Below are 18,977 nucleotides of genomic sequence, written 5' to 3'. Positions count from 1 at the left end.
CCTCCGCGGGAAGTCGGCTCCCTCCTCCCTAGAAATGCAGTCTGGAATGAATCTCGGATCCGATGGCATCCCGCTCCGGCCCGCCTGAAAATCCTGGCCAGATTTTCTAGGAGCCCAGAGCCGGGCGACCTTGTGGGCCCCGGGGTTGGACACCTGTCACCTGGGCGGGGGGGAGGAAGGAAGACTCGGACTGGAGTTTCAAGGAAGGGCAGGTATGGTGGGGCCTGGTTGGATGAGAGGGAGTTAGATCAGAGATTCTTGATTCAGAAGGCGGCCAGGGTACCATCCCCGCCCCCGACCCCCAAGCAAGAATGTGTACTTCAAAGTTCTCTAACAGGCCGCAGCGATTTTTCATCTAAATCCCTCCAGCTCAGGGCTGCGCCCTCAGCGGCGCCCCAGCCCCGCACCTAAAGGGTTAAGCGACGCCCCTCGGGTCAGACGTTTACAAACACTCGGGAGCCGGGCGGGGACCGCGCCCGTTACTCTAATGAGAAACAGGCTCTGCGGGGCTGGGGAAGAGGGGAGGGCTGGCCCGGCGGGCCGGAGCTCCGCAGCGGCGCAGGCGGCTCCCCTCCCTTCCCTCCCGTCCTCCCGCTGGCCCGCCCTGGGGACCCCCCCCCCCAGCCCCCGGGGACCCCAGTGACGTGCGGAGCTGCTCCGGCTCCGAGCCCAGGACCGCGACGCTGGAGGGGCGGGGATAAGAGGCTGGGCCGGCGGGGAGAGAAGAATGTTCCGAGGCCGAGCAGGGAGGCGGCCTGGTTTGATTTTTCTTTTCCTTTCTTTTTTTTTTTTTTTTTTTTTTTTTTTCTCCCCCTTTGGTTGGTCTCCTCAAATTACATTTCCCTTCCAGCTTCATCTCGGAAATAAAGGAAGGAGAGACCTACAGGGAGGGAGAGCGAGGAACACCCTGAGACTCGCGCGACCAGCTTCCACCCGAGGGGGCTGCAGAGAGAGGAGGGAAGCAGAGGCTAGAAGGGCAGGGGAAGAGACCCCAACCCAGCCCCTGCTTCCCCGCACGTCGCCCCCGCGCCCCCCACCCCTCTGCTACACACGCAGACGCGCACATTCTTTTCAAATGTCATATTTCCTTTGATCCTGGGCAGCGTTTCTCCATGTGTCTGGCTCAGCTCCTGCCCAGCCAGCCACCTCCCCCTCTCACCCCCCGTTGTATATTTTCCTGGAGAACTCTTCCCCTCCTCCAAGCATCTGGAAGGCCCTCGAGGCTGGCGTCGGCGCACATTCCCCCCGCGACTCTGGCCTCGCCTTCCAGTGACTCAATTTCCCCTCTGCGGGTGTCGGGGGGGGGGGTGTCGGGGGGGGGGTGCAGGGCGGGGAACAGAGAGGAGAGTTGTTGAGAGCAGAAGTAGTACGAGCGAGCCTGAAGACTGTTCAGAGTGCCAAGCTTCTCTGGGGGGAGTGGAGCGGGGCATCCCCTAGATTCTGAAAACCCTCCGATCTGCTTGGGCTACAGCAGAGGGATGGAATTTATGACTTCTGCAACGTCCCGCCTGGGGAAGAGCGAGTATTTGTAGGTTTAGGTTGCTGTACACTTCTGCTCCCCGGCGCCCATAAAGACCCAGCCTCCCTCGCTCCGGCAGTCCCAGGTTTCTCGCGCGCCTAACCTTTGTCCTCGCTCCGCTGCCCCCTAGCGGGCAAACCTGAGCGCCGTTCGGCTCTCTTTCACCTTGTGTTAGTGGAACGCTTTGCCTAGTGCTCTGCACTTTCACAACCTTGATTGAACGGCCTTGGAGGTGGACGTTATTATTTTTTTAATCACAGATGCATTCTCCTTGTAAATGACTCAAGCCGTAGAAAACTATATAGTAAACCGTGACAGTCCACCGTTTTGTGTACATTTCCTAACATGTACACACACCTGCTCTTTTCAGGAACATGAGACCATGCTGCAAGCATTTTTCATGACTTGCTCTTTCCCCCCCCCCCCCCTCATTTTAACAAATGGCTTGGATGGGGCGCCTGGGTGGCTCAGTCGGTTAAGCGTCCGACTTCAGCTCAGCGTCCGACTTCAGCTCAGGTCACGATCTCGCGGTCCGTGAGTTCGAGCCCCGCGTCAGGCTCTGGGCTGATGGCTCAGAGCCTGGAGCCTGCTTCTGATTCTGTGTCTTCCTCTCTCTCTGCCCCTCTCCCGTTCATGCTCTGTCTCTCTCTGTCCCAAAAATAAATAAACGTTAAAAAAAATTTTTTTTTTCAAAAAAAACCCACAAAAAACAAATGGCTTGGAGATCTTTTCCTGTCGGTACATGTGCATCTGAAAATGGTGACAAAAGTGCCCATCTCTTCATGTGAGGTTAGTGACACAGCTAGGTCTGTGGGTCCTTTACCAGTGCTAATATGGCCCATGCCATATTTTACATAGGAATCCGTGTTAGGCTGAACTCCCCCCAAAAGCTGAGGCTGAGACAAGAATGACATGCAGGTAGTTTATTTATTGTGGAAAGCAATCACAAGGGACAAGGCAGGTGAGGAATGGGAAGAGGGAAAGTGGGAACGAGGGAAAGTAGGTCCAAGGATGTGGTACTAAGCTGGTCACTGCTCTGAGCAACTGGAACATTATCCCACTGGGACTTTCTGTGGAGCCACATAGAATATGAGTCAAGAGACAAAGAGAGGAATATTTACCCACTGACTCTTACCCCAATGGTCAAAAGTTGCCCCTTGAATTGTTAATTCCCTCACCCTTCCAAGTTTACACAAGTGTCAGAAACCATAGGTGTCCCACAAGTCTTCAGTGAAGAATTCCCCAGGGTAAAGGCAAAGCTAGGTGCTGTAGTTGGGAGCAGATACTGTCAGGTGACGCCTGCAAGCAGTTAGTTGCCACAGTAATATCTACAGTAAAAAGATGGGTGGAGAATATATGAGGCAGCTAAGATGTGCCTGTACAAGATCATTCATTCAAACAAAAAATATGTATTGAAGTAAGTACCTTTATGTTCAGAGGCAGTTCTAGGCATTGGGTACCTATACTTATAAACCAAGCCCCCAAGATTTCCAGTTATTGTCAAGCTGAAAATATATTTCGTATTTGACATCTCCCTCTTCTGTGCTCCAATAACCGTAGAAAAGTATGTTTTTGTTTTTTAATTTTTTTAACGTTTATTCATTTTTGAGAGACAGAGTGTGAGCAGGGGAGAGGCAGAGAGAGAAGGAGACACAGAATCTGAAGCAGGCTCCAGACTCTGTCAGCACAGAGCCCGATGTGGGGCTCAAACCCATGAACCATAAGATGGTGAGATCATGACCTGTGCTGAAGTCAGACACCCAACCAACCGAGCCACTCAGGTACCCCATAGAAAAGTACGTTTTATTCATGCAGTATCTACCTCCTTTTTATTCCCTTCATTGCTACCCCGGTTTAGACCTTGATTTTTTCCTGACTGATTTTTCCTGACTGAGACTGTCAATAACAACAAATACCTTACATATTTTACAACTGAAGTATATGATTTTCAAAGCCCATCTCTTCTGTAACAAAAGATTATTTTCAGTATTAATGATGATATGAAACATAATCATGACCAGAAAAGAAATACAGAGTACAAATTTTCTTTTACTGACCTAATATGTTCATAATAATGCCAGTAACATACATATGTTACAGAACAAGAAAAGAAAAAGCAATGGGTTAATAATTATATACATATATTTTTTATCTTAAATAAAAAGGAAAAACATATTTACATATTGATCTGTCATAGGAATGAATTATGACACGACAATTTCTGTTCCAGGTCTTAATTTTTACAAATTTGTCAATGACTTTGTAAAAATTGATCTTCCCATATAGACAATAGAGCCAAATTTGTTCTTCTATTTCATTCATGATTGATCAGAGAAAATTTTTTAATAATTTTACATGTTTTTGAAACATAATTCACTTATCACAAAATTCACTCTTTGAAGGCACACAACTCGGTAGATTTTAGTATATTCACAGAGTCGTACAGCCTTCACCATATATATCTAATTCCAGGATATTTTCAACACCCCAAAAGGGCGGTTAGTAACCATTCTCTATTCCCCCGTTCCCGTAATTGCTGGAAACCATTAATCAACTTCCTGTCTCCATAGATTGCCTATTCTGGACATTTCATATAAATGGAATAACATAATACGTCAACTTTTGTGCCTGTCTTTTTTTACTTAGCATAATGTTTTCAAGGTTCATCCATGTTGTAGATATCATTAAAAAGACCTGTTCTTTTTTATGGCTAAATGTCAATTTTAATTTTGAAATTTTTCTTCACACAAAGCAACAGATATATCAATAGCTAGAAAAAACATTTCATTGGTTATTGTTAAACCCTTTTATTAGTATATAACTTTTCACATGTTTACATCTTATCTCCCAATTAGATAAAATATACCCAGAAGGAGCTACTAAGTTTGGGGATGATTTGTTATGCAACATTTGCTCAGGCTTGAGGTCCAGGAGCTAGGATGAGATCTGGGCCCTTGCACCTGAGCTTTGTGACATGATGGGATGAGACTTGAAGATGTTAAGGGCAGGGGATGAGTGTGGGAGGGATGTGAATTGCTATGACCAGTAGGCAGACTGTGATAGACTTTATCTTCTAAAGATGTAGGTATTTATCCCATTCAACATGCCCTTCTTACAGTGTAACTGCTAGTCCTGCCACCCAGAGATGGGAGGTCTGTGTTCTCCCCCTTGATTGTAACCAGGGGCTTGTGACTGCCTTAACCAATGGCATACAATAACTTTTGAGGCTAGGTCATAAAAAGAATATACATTCTGTCTGGAGTGTGCTCTCTTCCTCTCTCTCTCTCTCTCTCTCTCTCTGTCTCTCTTTCTCAATGCTTGCCATATTTCCAGGAAGCCCGAGACACATGGAGAAGTCACATGTATGTGGTACAGCCAGTTGCCCTAGCTAAAGTCTCAGCCAAAAGTCAATATCAACTGCTACACATGTGAGGATTCTAGCTCCCAGCCTTCAAGTCCCCCACCAGACACTGTGGAGCAGATAGATAGGAGCCTTTATCAAACATCTATTATGTGTCAGAAACCATGCTAAGCTCTAGGATACATAGATTCATAGGAGATAGTTGTTGACCGATTGAAGACTTGGTAAGAGATGGTGTTTAGATAACTAAGTGCATCCATTAGAATTAGGCATGGGCCGTATAAGACATAAAAACCTGACATCATGGTGGCTTAAATGAGATGGAAGTTTATTTTTCTGTCATATAAAAGCTCTACAGGTAGGCATGCAAAGTCTCAGTATGGCAGCTCCACAGCTATCTGGCTTCCAAGCTCCTTCTGTCTTCCTGTTCCACCCTAGCATTCCACTTCACAGAAGATCCATAAAGGATCCAGCTCAAGATCCAACCATCATGTCCATATTTAAACCAACAAGAAAAAAGAAAAGCCAAAGAATACATACCCTCTCCCTACCCACATCATATATATTCCAATTGGTCAGAATTTAGTCATATGGCCACATACAGCTGTGAGGGAGGCTGGGAAATGTATTTATTCCAAGTGGACATAAGTCTAGCTAAAAATGTCATGTTCTATTACTAAGAAAGATAGGGAGAAAGACTACTGGGGCCAATCAGCAGCCTCTGCAAACTAGAGAAACGGATTCGGGGATTATCCATAAATTCCAGTTATACATGTTGTCTCTTTCCCCTAATATAAGATATTTTGGGGGTGCCTGGGTGGCTCAGTCAGTTAAGCGTCTGACTTCGGCTCAGGTCATGATCTCACAGCTTGTGAATTCGAGCCCCACATCAGCCTCTGTACTGACAGCTCAGAGCATGAAGCCTGCTTCAGATTCTGTGTCTCCCTCTCTCTCTGCCCCTTCCCCAGCTCACACTCTGTCTCTCTCAAAAATAAATAAATATTAAAAAAAAAATTTAAATAATATAGGATATTTTCTTGACTTACCACATAATTATCCTCATTAAGCATTATACAGAACAAATAAAGTTCATTTTATAGTTAAGAAGAAACAACTTTATGAGATTTCTGGTTATCCTATTTTAGGGATGCTATCCATGATGTTGTTTACAGCAACAGAGCCCTCATTCTACAACCAGGGACACTGTTCTCTCAAGTCTCAACAACAACTATGCTTCTCCTGAATCATCACGCAAAAGGCAAAACCATAGAGACATTTAAAATGGCCAATCCTGGGGCACCTGGGTGGCTCAGTTGGTTGAGCATCTTGACTTTGGCTCAGGTCATGATCTCCTGGTGCATGAGTTCAAGCCCCACATTACAGAGCCTGCTTCGGATCCTCTGTCCCTTCCTCTCTGCCCCTCCCCCACTTGTGCTCTCTCAAAAATAAATAAAACATTTAAAATAAGAAAAAAATGGCAGATGCTGAGCTTTTTGTGGGCTGCTAAGCACTCACAATATACATTGTAGATCATTACTTCAATTAATTTGGTCCAACCTAAAATTATCTTCTGCCATTTTTCTTTTTTTTAATTTTTTAAAAATTTATTTATTTTTATTTTTGAGAGACAGAGAGAGCAAGCTGGGGAGGGGCAGAGAGAGAATCCCAAGCAGGCTCCACACTGTTAGCACGGAGCCCGATGCAGGGCTGGGACTCATGAACCTTGTGATCATGACCTGAGATGAAACCAAGAGTCAGTCACTTAACCAACTGAGCCACCCAGGCGCCCCCTGTCGTCTTTCATAAATTCATGATCACACGCATTAAATTTTATAATCACATGGAATCCCCCAGATTTTGCCCCAGAAATTTCCTGCAGCTTCTTATGAGTATCATTCCTATTTACTCTGGTATGTTATTGCTTCTCACTCTCTGGTTCATCCTGGTCACAGGACAAGTATAAGGACATGAGGTGTGGGGTAGGAAATAGTAAAGCACTCTCCCCTCTGTCAGAGGGACACAATGAAAAACTGTTTCAAAGGAGTCTGTGGGATTGGGTTTTTCCCAAGACCCCTAGTTCTTTTCTTATGGCCATATTTGGATTATTAAGATCTTGATCTTTTTCCGGATCATTATTCTTACTTTCACTGCAGAATCTTGATGAGGTTGTAAACTTATCTGCAATTCAACAACGTGCAAGATCAGCTTCAGAATTCAGTTTACATCTGACATCTACAGGGAAAGATGCATACAGCTGTGCTGTATTTTCTTCTGGGCTTTGAGATGGAATATTCTGTATTCTGAGATTTTTATTCTCCAACCTTTAGCTATCCCCCCTTTAGCTACCATAGGAAGCAAAATCCAACCCTAAAATTGGATTCCTCATTACCATTTACCTTTAACTTGTTCTCATTACCTTTAACTTGTTCTATAGGAACTGCTACCTGGCCCCTTAGAATCATATCTAGCTTGCTTTGCTATAGCATATGGAAGGAGTCTCATTTCCTTTTGCTCCGTCTTTACTCTATATCCAATTCCATATGTCCCACGTATTCTCTGCATACAGTCCTACCTATAGATTAATGAAAAGACTTATTGAACAATCATCTCATTCACCACTACTGAGATACCATATTGAAGTTAAGAGCTCTTTGTACTTTGACCTGGTGGCTAATATATGGTATTGTTCATCCAATACCAGAATAGATGGTTTTGAGAAACAAGATGTTGTAGGCAGAGTGATGGTCCCCAATTATTAGGTAAGGGTCTGAGAAGAAATTTCACCAGTCTCATGGTACCAAGAAAACAAATGTTGGAGTTCAAGACCTGTTGAGAAGGAGGACCCTGATTAACACTCCTGGATTTCAGATAGGGCCCCTGAAGAACTATACTCTCAGACTAAAGCTGTAATCAGTAAGGGTTCACACAAGAAACAGAAATCACACAAGAATTTGAACCAGGAAACTTGATATAAAATATCAACTATAATGGGGTATTAGAGTACTGAGAGATTGACTTGTAAGAAAAAAAGAGAACTCTAAAGAAGACAGGAATAACAGATATGAGAAAAGCCACTACCTCAAGGCTAAAATAAAACACCAAGGAAGAGGGGCACCTGGGTGGCTCAGTCGGTTAAGCGACTCTTAATTTCAGCTCAGGTCATGATCTCATGGTGCATGAGTTTGAGCCCCACACTGGTCTCTACGCCGACAGCATGGAGCCTGCTTGGGATTCTCTCTCTCTCTCTCTCTCTCTCTCTCTCTCTCTCACCACCCCCCGCCCAAATAAACTTTAAAAATAAATAAATAAAATAAAATGTCAGGGAAGACCACCTACCCTGCCTCAAACTCCCAGAGCTGAGATTCTGACCTAATTTAAGAGACCTGTGACTCACTGGCTGGTGGAGGAGTCACTGAGATACTGCACCTCAGAAATCACTGCAACACTGTCCAAGGAGGCACCAAGGGAAGTCGTTTAGGGGAAAGTGCCTCATCAGCTGCAATTCACCGAGAAGCCACCCAAGAAGGTGCCAGGCGAGGCTGTTGGCCACTGGGCACCGTTGATTGCCTTACTTTGCAGGAGCCTGCACTGGAGAAGTTGTACATGCCACTAGAGCCTTGCCAAAGGAACACCAAAACTAGGAAGAGACTTCCTCCTCCTCCAGTGTTCCTCCAGCACCCTCTACTGACAATGCTTAACACTGTGCCAGCTGGCAAAAGAAACATTTACAGAATCTAGCTCCAATATTGCAAAACAGGAAGTGAAGCGTGGGTTTGGAGCTGAGAGTTCGTTGATCATTGGCACAAAGGATAATTTAGAAATAGAAGAGCACAGAGGAAGACTGAAACACAGTTTCAAATCAGCTAGAGCCTACATTGGATGAAAGAGATTTTCCTCTATTCTAATTGCCTGTCAAAAATACAAGAACTATCCCGGGAGACAAACTGTCTCTACAATTTTTCATACAAATACCTGTCATTCAATCGAAACTTAACGAAGCATACCAGAAGATATCACCAAATGACCGGAAACAAAGAGGAAAAAAAAAAAACCTCAACAGAAACAGACCCACAGCTGAACAAGACATTAGAATTACAAGACATGGATTTTGAAATAATTGCAACCAATAAGTTTGAGAAAATAGATGCTAGGATGGAAATTTTCAGCAGAGAAATGAAATCTATTAGCCAAATGTAAAATCTAGAACTGAAAAAATCCAATAAATGATCACCTTTATTCTCACTTCCCACAGGAACTGATCCATGACCAAGTCCCATTTAATTTTTCCCATTTAGAAAATTGCTTTACTTAACAATGATTATCTTTGAATGCCTATTATGTGTCAGGTACAGTAACATATGCATCATATACTTCTATCCACCTGTTCACCTAGGTAAATACTAGTTTCCCCATTTTATAGATAAGGAAATTGATACAGATTAAGGAGTTTTCCCAAAGACAAACAACTCAGAAATGGTGAAGTTTAAATCCCAGCCCAGATCTACCAGTCTGACTCCAAATCCGTGTTCTACCCACTACTCTACACTATGTCTCTCCTCCCTACTTATCTGAGCAGATAGAAATTACTTTCCTTTCATTGTGCCTTCAGCACAATGTAATATCTTCACCTAATTCCTATTTGGTATTTCTCCTTTTTTAAAAATTACATCTTTATCCCTGTGTGAACCTAATCCTTCTACCTGAGCCCCTGAAATCCATACTTAGTCCCGACTCAGGGTCCTTGTTCCCTCTCTTAGGCCTGTGACTCTTCCCTCCCTACTGCCATTCTCTCTTCTCCACAGCCCAAAGTCCTCCCCGCCTTGAAACAAAGAAAAGAATCCCTTGATACTCTGCTTGCTTAACCTAACATCATCTCCTCTTTTCCTTCCTTCACTACCAAACTTCTCAACAGTCATGTCTGCTCTCTGCTTCTACTTCCTCAGATCCTTCACTCATTAACTCACTCAAAATGAAACCTAAAACTCCTCTCACAAAGATCACCAAAGTCCTCTTTGCTACCAAACCCGCAGGCTGTCTTCACCTTGTTTATCATTTCCAGCAGATGCCCCTGGATGTGCTCATCACATCTCTGAGTTCAGCCACAGCTGTGGTGGACAGTTCCGTGTGAGGCCAGACTCACCGTGCACTGCCAGCATCCTATCTCGAGTCTGAACCCTGACTTACGTTCTGCTTCAGGGCCATATTAGTCATGGTTCTCCAGAGAAACAGAGCCAATAGGGTGTGTGTGCATGTGTGTATGTATGTAAATATAGGTTTTATTAGAGATTTATTACAAGGAAGTGGCTCACACAATTATAGAGACTGCCAAGTCCGGAATCTGCAGTGTGAGCCAGTCCAGAGGCCAATAGGTAGAGATCCAGCAGAGCTGAGATCCCAGTTCAGCCCAAAGACCAACAGACTGAAGACCCAGGAGTGCTGATGAATTCTTGCTGTTGGGTAATTGCTTCAACTGATTAGATGACACCTACCCACATCATGAAGGCTGCCTTACTCAAAATTCACTGACTTCGGGGCGCCTGGGTGGCTCAGTCGGTTAAGCCTCCGACTTCAGCTCAGGTCACGATCTCACGGTCCGTGGGTTCGAGCCCCGCGTCGGGCTCTGTGCTGACAGCTCGGAGCCTGGAGCCTGCTTCGGATTCTGTGTCTCCCTCTCTCTCTGCCCCTCCCCCACTCATGCTCTGTCTCTCTCTGTCTCAGAAATAAATAAACGTTAAAAAAAAAAAATTTAAAAAAAAAAAAAATTCACTGACTTCAATGTTAATTTCATCCAAAACACCCTCCAAGTTGACACATAAAATTAACCATCACTGGTCATTTTTCCACACGATGGGCTGGGCGCTTGCTCATCACCCCTCTCTTTGCCCATTCTGATGCAAACACAGCCAGGAAATGCAAGGTAATTAGTGCCCCAGGTGCAATCTTCAACCAATGGCTATAGATCTTGGTGGATGAATATTCCAGCCTCCCATCTTTCTTGTGGACAATCCTAGAGGCATTCTCTAAATTTGGAGGTTCTACTGAAATTCACCTTCCATTGCCTTTGACTGCACTGTCTTTTTTTTAATTTAATTTTATTTTGTTTTTAATGTTTAATATTTACTTACTTTTGAGATAGAGAGGGAGAGAACGTGAGTGCACAAGTGGGAGGGGGACAGAGAAAGAGAGAGAAACACAGAATCTGAAGCAGGATCCGGGCTCAAGCTGTCAGCACAGAGCCTGACATGGGGCTCGAACCCACAAACCGCAAGATCATGATCTGAGTTGAAGTTGGATGCTCAAATGACTGAGCCACCTAGGAGCCCCAACCTTCAACTGCAAACTCAATAAAACACCCTTCGGGTTGGCTTTTCTTCCCTTCCTGTCTCACTCTCTGTTCCCTCACTCCTGCTTCCTGTGATCCCTCCTCAAAAATCTACCTGCACCTAAAACCATGCTCAGGGGCTTCTTCTGGGGAACCCCAAATTTAGATGCCTTCTCAATAAGCAGTGGATTCGGATTCTCTCCTGATTCTGCTTCTGCCTCTCTGACCCATTTCTCTTCTGTTGGCCTGACCTTGACTATGCAGGGTTCGCTGTCCTTTGCCTTCTTTCTTTCTTCCTCCATTGACTCTCCTGGTTGATGCCTTCCATTTCAGCCTAGTACTTTCCACCTTCCCTGCTTCAGTCTCATGTTTTCTCCTGCCTGCTGGGGATCCCCTGAGTCTGAAGCACAGGGCTGTCACCCAAATGTACCCACAGCTGAACATAATCAATGCCCACTCAATTTGTGTCCCTTTTATGTTCCATATCTCAGTTCATGGCATTACAATTCTCTCAATGTCCCAGAATAGAAACTTCAAATATCCCTTCTCTCATCTCCCAGATCCTTCTACTAATACTTCAGAAAATATCTGCAGACTGGTTTCCCTCCTCTCCATCCCTACTGGCATTATCTCCATTCAGGTCCTCATCATCTACCTCTTAAATTGCTCTGTGATCTCCTGTTTTCTCTGCCTCCAAGCCTTCCCAGTTCAACCTATGCCCCAAGCAACCACTGGTCTTAGAGAATCCCAAGCAGGCTGTGTGCTGTCAGCATGGAGCCCAAGGCAGGGCTACATCCCATGAACTGTGAGATCACAACCTGAGCTGAAACCAAGAGTCGGACACTTAACTGACTGAGCCACCCAGGTGCCCTGAACTTAGCACTTTTTAAATGAATTTCCTTAGAAAGTAAGTGAAAAGGTCAAAGAAAAGAAACACACACACAAACTCAAATCAGGGATGTCTGAACTTTTTTATTTTATTTATTTTATTATTTTTTTAAGTTTATTCATTTATTTCTAGAGAGGAGAGAGACAGAGAGAGAGTGCGCGCATGAGCAGGGGAGGTGTTAGAGAGAGCCAGAGAGAGAATCCCAAGCAGGCTCCGCACTGTCAGCTCAGAGCCCAATGCAGGGCTTGAACTCATGAACCTTGAAATCATGACCTGGGCAACCAAGAGTCCAACAAATGGGACGCCTGGGTGGCTCAGTGATTTAAGCCTTCTATTCTTGGTTTCGGCTCAGGTCGTAATCTCATGGTTTTGTGGATTCAAGTCCCTGGGTTGAGCTCTGTGCTGACCGTGTGAAGCCTGCTTGGGATTCTCTCTCTCCCTTTCTCTCTGCCCTTCCCCAACTTATGATGTCTGTGTCTCAAAATAAATGAACTTAAAAAAAAATTAAAGGAGGGGGCGCCTGGGTGGCGCAGTCGGTTAAGCGTCCGACTTCAGCCAGGTCACGATCTCGCGGTCCGTGAGTTCGAGCCCCGCATCAGGCTCTGGGCTGATGGCTCGGAGCCTGGAGCCTGTTTCCGATTCTGTGTCTCCCTCTCTCTCTGCCCCTCCCCCGTTCATGCTCTGTCTCTCTCTGTCCCAAAAATAAAAAAAAAAAATAAAAAAACGTTGAAAAAAAAATTAAAGGAAAAAAAAGTGTCCAATGCTTAACCAACTGAGCCAAACAGGCACCCCTGAACTTTTTAAAATTAATAGATCTATTTTAAAACAAAACAGAACAAAACAAAAGTAACAGATATAAATGTAAAACCTGAATTATAAAACTTGTAGAAGAAAACAAGAGAAAAATCATTGTGACCTTGGATTAGGCAAAGATTTCTTATTGATGACACCAAAAGCACAATCCACTAGAGAAAGAAAAAACAGAATACATAAATTTCAAAACTCAATAATAAGAAAACAAACAACCCAATAAAAGGTAGACAAAAACTTTAATAGATACTTCCTCTAAGAAGATTTACAGATGGCAAGTAAGTACACGAAAAGAGGCTCAATATCATTACTCATTAGGGAAATGGAAATTAAAATCCATTGTGCTTTGTGATACCATCAGAATAGCTAGTATTAAAAATACTAGGAGCACCTGGGTGGTTCAGTTAGTTAAGTGTCCCACTTCAGCTCTGGTCATGATCTCACAGCTGTGGGTTCGAGCCTTGTAAGCGGGCTTTGTGCTGACAGCTCAGGGCCTGGAGCCTGCTTTGGATTCTGTGTCTCCCTCTCTCTCTGCCCCTCCCCTGCTCACATTCTGTCTGTGTGTATGTCTCTCTCTCTCTCAAAAATAATAAAAACATTAAAAAAATTTTTTTTTAAATGGGGCGCCTGGGTGGCTCAGTCAGTTAAGTGTCCAACTTCGGCTCAGGTCAGGAGCTCGCAGTTCATGAGTTTGAGCCCTGTGTCAGGCTCTGTGCTGACAGCTTACAGCCTGGAGTCTGCTTCGAATTCTGTGTCTCCCTCTGTCTCTGTTCCTCCCCTGCTCATGCTGTCTCTCTCTCTCTCTCTCTCCTTCAAAAATAAATAAAAACATTAAGAAAATTTTTTAATTAAAAAAAATAGTAATAATAATAAATAAACATTAAAAAAAAATTTAAGGGGCACCTGGGTGGCTCAGTCAGATAAGCGTCCGACTATGGCTCAGGTCATGATCTCACGGTTCGTGGGTTCGAGCCCCTTGTCAGGCTCTGTGCTGACAGCTCAGAGCCTGGAGCCTGCTTTGGACTCTGTGCCTGCGTCTCTTTCTCTCTGCCCCTGCCCCTCTTGTGCTCTGTTTCTCTCTGTCTCTCAAAAATAAATAAACATTAAAAAAATTTTTTTTAATTAAAAATAAATAAATAAATATTTTAAAAATGTTTTAATTTTTTTTTAAACGTTTATTTATTTTTGAGACAGAGAAAGACAGAGCATGAGTGGGGGAGGGGCAGAGAAAGAGGGAGGCACAGAATCAGAAGCAGGCTTCCAGGCTCTGAGCCATCAGCCCAGAGCCCGACGCGGGGCTTGAACTCGCCGACCGTGAGATCGTGACCTGAGCTGAAGTCGGACGCTCAACCGACTGAGCCACCCAGGCGCCCCTAAAAAATGTTTTAATGCTTCAATATAGCCAAATGGCTGGGTAGCTCAGTCGGTTAGGCATCTGACTCTTGATCTCAGCTCAGATCTTGATCTCAAGGTTGTTAGTTCAAGCCCAGCATTGGGCTCCTTGCTGGGCGAGACCTACTTAAAAAAAAAAAAAAGAGAAAGAAACAAAAAAGACTTCAATATACCAAATGCTGGAAAAGATACAGAAGAACTGGAGCTCTCACATTGCTAGTGGGAATGTAAAACAGTACAACCACTCTGGAAAACCATTTATCAATTTCTTCAGAAGTTAAATGTATACTACCATATGACTGAGTCATTCCACTCCTGGGTATTTATCCAAGAGAAGTGAAAGTATATACCCATACAAAGACTTGTTACATTAATATTCATAGAGGTTTTATTTGTAATAGCCAGAAATTTTGTCCAGGAACAGGTGGATGGATGAAGAAATTGTGGTACAATGGAATACTACAAAGCAATAAAAAAGAATGAACCACTGGTACACCCAACAATATGGGTGAATCTCAAAATAATCACATTGAGTGAAAAGCCAGACAAAAATGAATGCAAATTATGTGATCCACTTATATAAAATAGAAAATGCAGGGTGACTTGCTGGCTCAGTAGGCAGAGCATGCAGCTCTTGATCTTGGGGTTGGGAGTTCAAGACCCATGTTGGGCATAGAGCTTGGATAGATAGATAGATAGATAGATAGATAGATAGATAGATAGATATAGATAGATAGAAAATGCACACCAAGCTAATGTGACAGAAAGGAGATGAGTTGTTGCCAGGAAATAGGGAATGGCATAGAAGAGTGGAAGGAAAAAATTGAAAAGGAGCTTTGTGGTGTGATAAATACGTTCACCATCCTAATTATGGGAATGGATTCATGGGCATATACATATGTCAAAATTCATCACATTGTACACCTTAAATAAGTACAGTTTATTGAATGTCAATTCTACATTGATAAAGCTGTTAAAATATTTAATTTAAAAACACTAACAGTCTCTGGGCACCTGGGTGGCTCAGTCGGTTAAGCGTCCAACTTTTGATCTCAGCTCAGGTCTTGAACTCGGATTTTGGGTTCAAGCTCTGCTACTAAAAAAAAAAAAAAAAAAAATATATATATATATATATATATATATATATATATATACACACACACACACACATATATATATGTATACATATACACACATATATGTGTATATATATACACATATATATGTGTATATATATACATATATATGTGTATGTGTATACATATATATGTGTGTGTGTGTATATATATATATATATATATATATATATATACTAATAGTCTCACTTGATTCAAAGTTCTGCTTCCAGATTCTATCAAAGGACCTCCCTCAATAAGGCAAGTAGCTAAAAGAGCAGAAATCTGGGTTTAACAGCCATAAAGTTGTTGTATGACCTTAGGATGGTTATTAAAATTCTCACAGCCTCCTCAGCTTCTTCATCCATAAAATGGGTCTAATAATAATCTGCCTCACAGGTTGTTGCCTAAATCTGAGGGAGATGACGGAGAATCCCTAGCACATCCCAGATGCCAGAATACAATTAGGCCTTATCTCTGAGGTAAATAGATTCCTTCTGTTCCCTTTCTTTCCCCTTCTTTCCTCTTTCCTTACAGACAGGGAGGGATCCTAGTCTCAAAGACAATCAGAAGAGAAACAATGGGGAGGAAACAGGGCAGAGGGCTTGGATTGTGTTCTCTTGAAAACAATGCCTGAGGACAGAACCGGAGACTTCCTGGAGGGTGGTCCCAGGGATCAGGAGGGAAGGAGCAGAAAATGTGAGTCAGAGGAGAAAGGTACATATTGAGCTAGCTACTGATATGTAGCTCAGTCCAGCCACAGACCCTCTGCAGAACTGTAGAACACACGAACCTCAGGATTGACCCTCCCAAGGACAGGAGGCTGGGGCACTGGCCCATGTCCTCTACTGCATGACCTCTGCCCTCAGCATTAGTTCCTCTCCTAGTTCCTCCCCTCTCCTTGACTTCTGTCAACTGAGGGAGGCACACAGAGAGTACCTCTTGCTTGAGGCACTGGCAGGGTCATGGAACTATCCATACAACCTTAGCTCAATCAAAGGTGGCCTGAAGACATGGGGCATGGGGCACCAAAAGTAGCTGCCTCAGGCCCAAAGCCCATCCTCAGGTCAACAATGTGAGATTTTCAACCTTGTTGAGCACCTCTGTGCCAGGCAGACAACTCAAGTACCAGAAACTAGAAACCCAGGATTCAAGTCCTCTCTCCCCAAGACTACAGGCCTGGACACAACTGACTTCCTCAATCACTCCCTCAGGACATTTGTCTGGGTAGAAGAGAGAATACCTGAAGGGTGAGTCAGTCATTAAAGGGGCCCTGGGAGGAAAGGGTGGGGCTGGGAATTTACCCGAAGAAGGAAAAGTTACTTCACTGAGCATGAGTTAAATCGTTTTTTTCTCTGCTCTACAAATACCTTGTGAACTGGAAATGTTCCTCAGGTTGGAAACACAATAATGTTTATTGCATTAATGCCTATCACTAATGAAGCACATAATATGTGCTTGGAAATGTGTGGTGTTCTCTCATGCCTATTTCACTTCATCCTCACAGCCAATCCTTTCCAGTAAGTACTATAATTAACTGAAGCTCAGAGACATTGAGCAACTCACTGAATGTCAAACAGTAACTTTTAGAGCCAGAATTCAATCCCACATAGTCTGACCTCAGAGCCTGTACTGTTGACCATTAGGCTATACTCAATTTCCCCATAATAAACAAACAAACGAACAAACAAACAAGGAGAACATCCAGCTAGAGAAGCAATTTGAAGCAGTGGCCTGTCCCCCCTGCCCTGCCTGGGATGAGGGGGGCTGGGAGAGTATCAAAATTAGATCTTAAGCATTAACTACACACAGTAAGCAAAGAAGGACTCCACACTGATCGGGGTGCGTTATGATTGTTGCATGTGGGCGGATACTTATCATTGATGGCTGCTCAAAATCTTTTTCACCCCATCTCACTAAGGTAGAAAGAATAAAAAGAAGTTGCCCTTCCAAGGCTCCCCTGCCTTGAGGGTGCAGAACAGCAACTTACATTCTGCCAAGGGACACCATTCCATGCCCTCTAGTAGAAACAGATGACAAATGAGCAGGTATTCCATTTTGCTGGGGCAGATGGCCCTAGGGGCAGCATGGCTCTTTGTGAAATCATCATTCTTTCAGCTTTGCTAAGGAAAAACAAGTTACAAGGGGCTTTTGACCTGCTTGGAATGCTAAGAGAAGAAGAGCGCATCCTGGGCACTGGAAGGGGCTCCCAAAACAAGAACCCCAAGGGTAGAGGGAAGCTGGGGCCACAGCAGGTGGGATCCTAAAGTTCTGGACTCATTTCCACCATGCGTGTAGCAAGAGGAGGTTCCCACACCACCAAGAAATTCTTGGACACCAACAGTGTGTCCTACAACTCAACCCAATTCTGACACTATCTACCTGGAGACAGTATCAGATCTCACAGGTTAAGGGCTCAGTCCCACAAGACTGACACACAACACACACACCCTTCAAGACACCAATTGCAAATCCAGGTTATCATTTGTGTTTCTGACTAGCTATAGATTGGAGGTTCCCGTGCACCCTACCTTGGGTTCAATTAATTTGCTTGAGCAGTTCACAGAGCATGGAGAAGCAGGTTACTTACTAGATTACTGTGTTTATTTTGTTTTTTGTTTTTTTAAAGAGAGAGACCACTCAAGAGTACAAACATTCAAACAGGGGAGAGGGGAAGAGGGAGAGAGAATTTTAAGCAGGCTCCATGCTCTGCGCAGAGCCCGACATGGGGCTCGATCCCACAACCCTGGGATTATGACTTGAGCTGAAATCCAGAGTCAGATGGTCAACTGACTGAGCCACCCAGGCACCCCTAAATTACTGGTTTATTATAAAGGATATAACTCAAGAACAGCCAGGTAGAAGAGATACATAGGGCAGGTTATGTGGAAAAGGGCACAGAACCTCCGTGCGCTGTGAGAGCACCACTATCCCAGCACCTCCTATTCCCCAACGCAGAAGCTCTCCAAACTCCAACCTTTTAGATTTTATGGGGCTTCATTACAGAGTCATTACTGAATTAAACAGGAGCTGGTAATTGATTCAACCTCCAGCTCATCTCCCCTCCCACAGAGGTCAGGGGCGGGACTGGAAGTTTCAATCAATCCTTCAATTACAGGTTGGCAACTAGCTCCCCTCCTTAGGTTATCTCAGGGCTTTCCGAAGGTCGCCTAATTAACATAACAAAAGGCACCTTTTCCGCTTTCCTCACAGGAAATTCCAAGGTTTTAGGAGCTCTGTTCCAGGAATGGGGTGGAATGTATTTTAATATATTTCTTATTGTAAATCACAATATCACGACCCTTTCCAAGTGGAACACTTTCCCCGTAACTCCGCTTAAACCCTGGGGTTTGCTTGTGATCTTTCCAAGCTGAGTGCAGCCCAGTCCCCAAAAGTTCAGTTGCCCATAGTTCACGCTTACCCGCCGTAAGAGTTTGTTTTCAGCAGCTGGGAGCCGAGATAAGGGTCCCCTCCCCCCAACCAGGAGCTGGAGCAGCTTTGTGTCTGGGAGACTGGTCTGCACTGTCACTGTAAAAAGGTTTCTGATCCCTTTATGTTTGTTTTTCACA

Source organism: Panthera leo, chromosome B3 (genome assembly GCF_018350215.1).
Source record: "Panthera leo isolate Ple1 chromosome B3, P.leo_Ple1_pat1.1, whole genome shotgun sequence".
NCBI lineage: Eukaryota > Metazoa > Chordata > Mammalia > Carnivora > Felidae > Panthera > Panthera leo.
Note: the sequence above shows the minus strand (reverse complement) of the source record.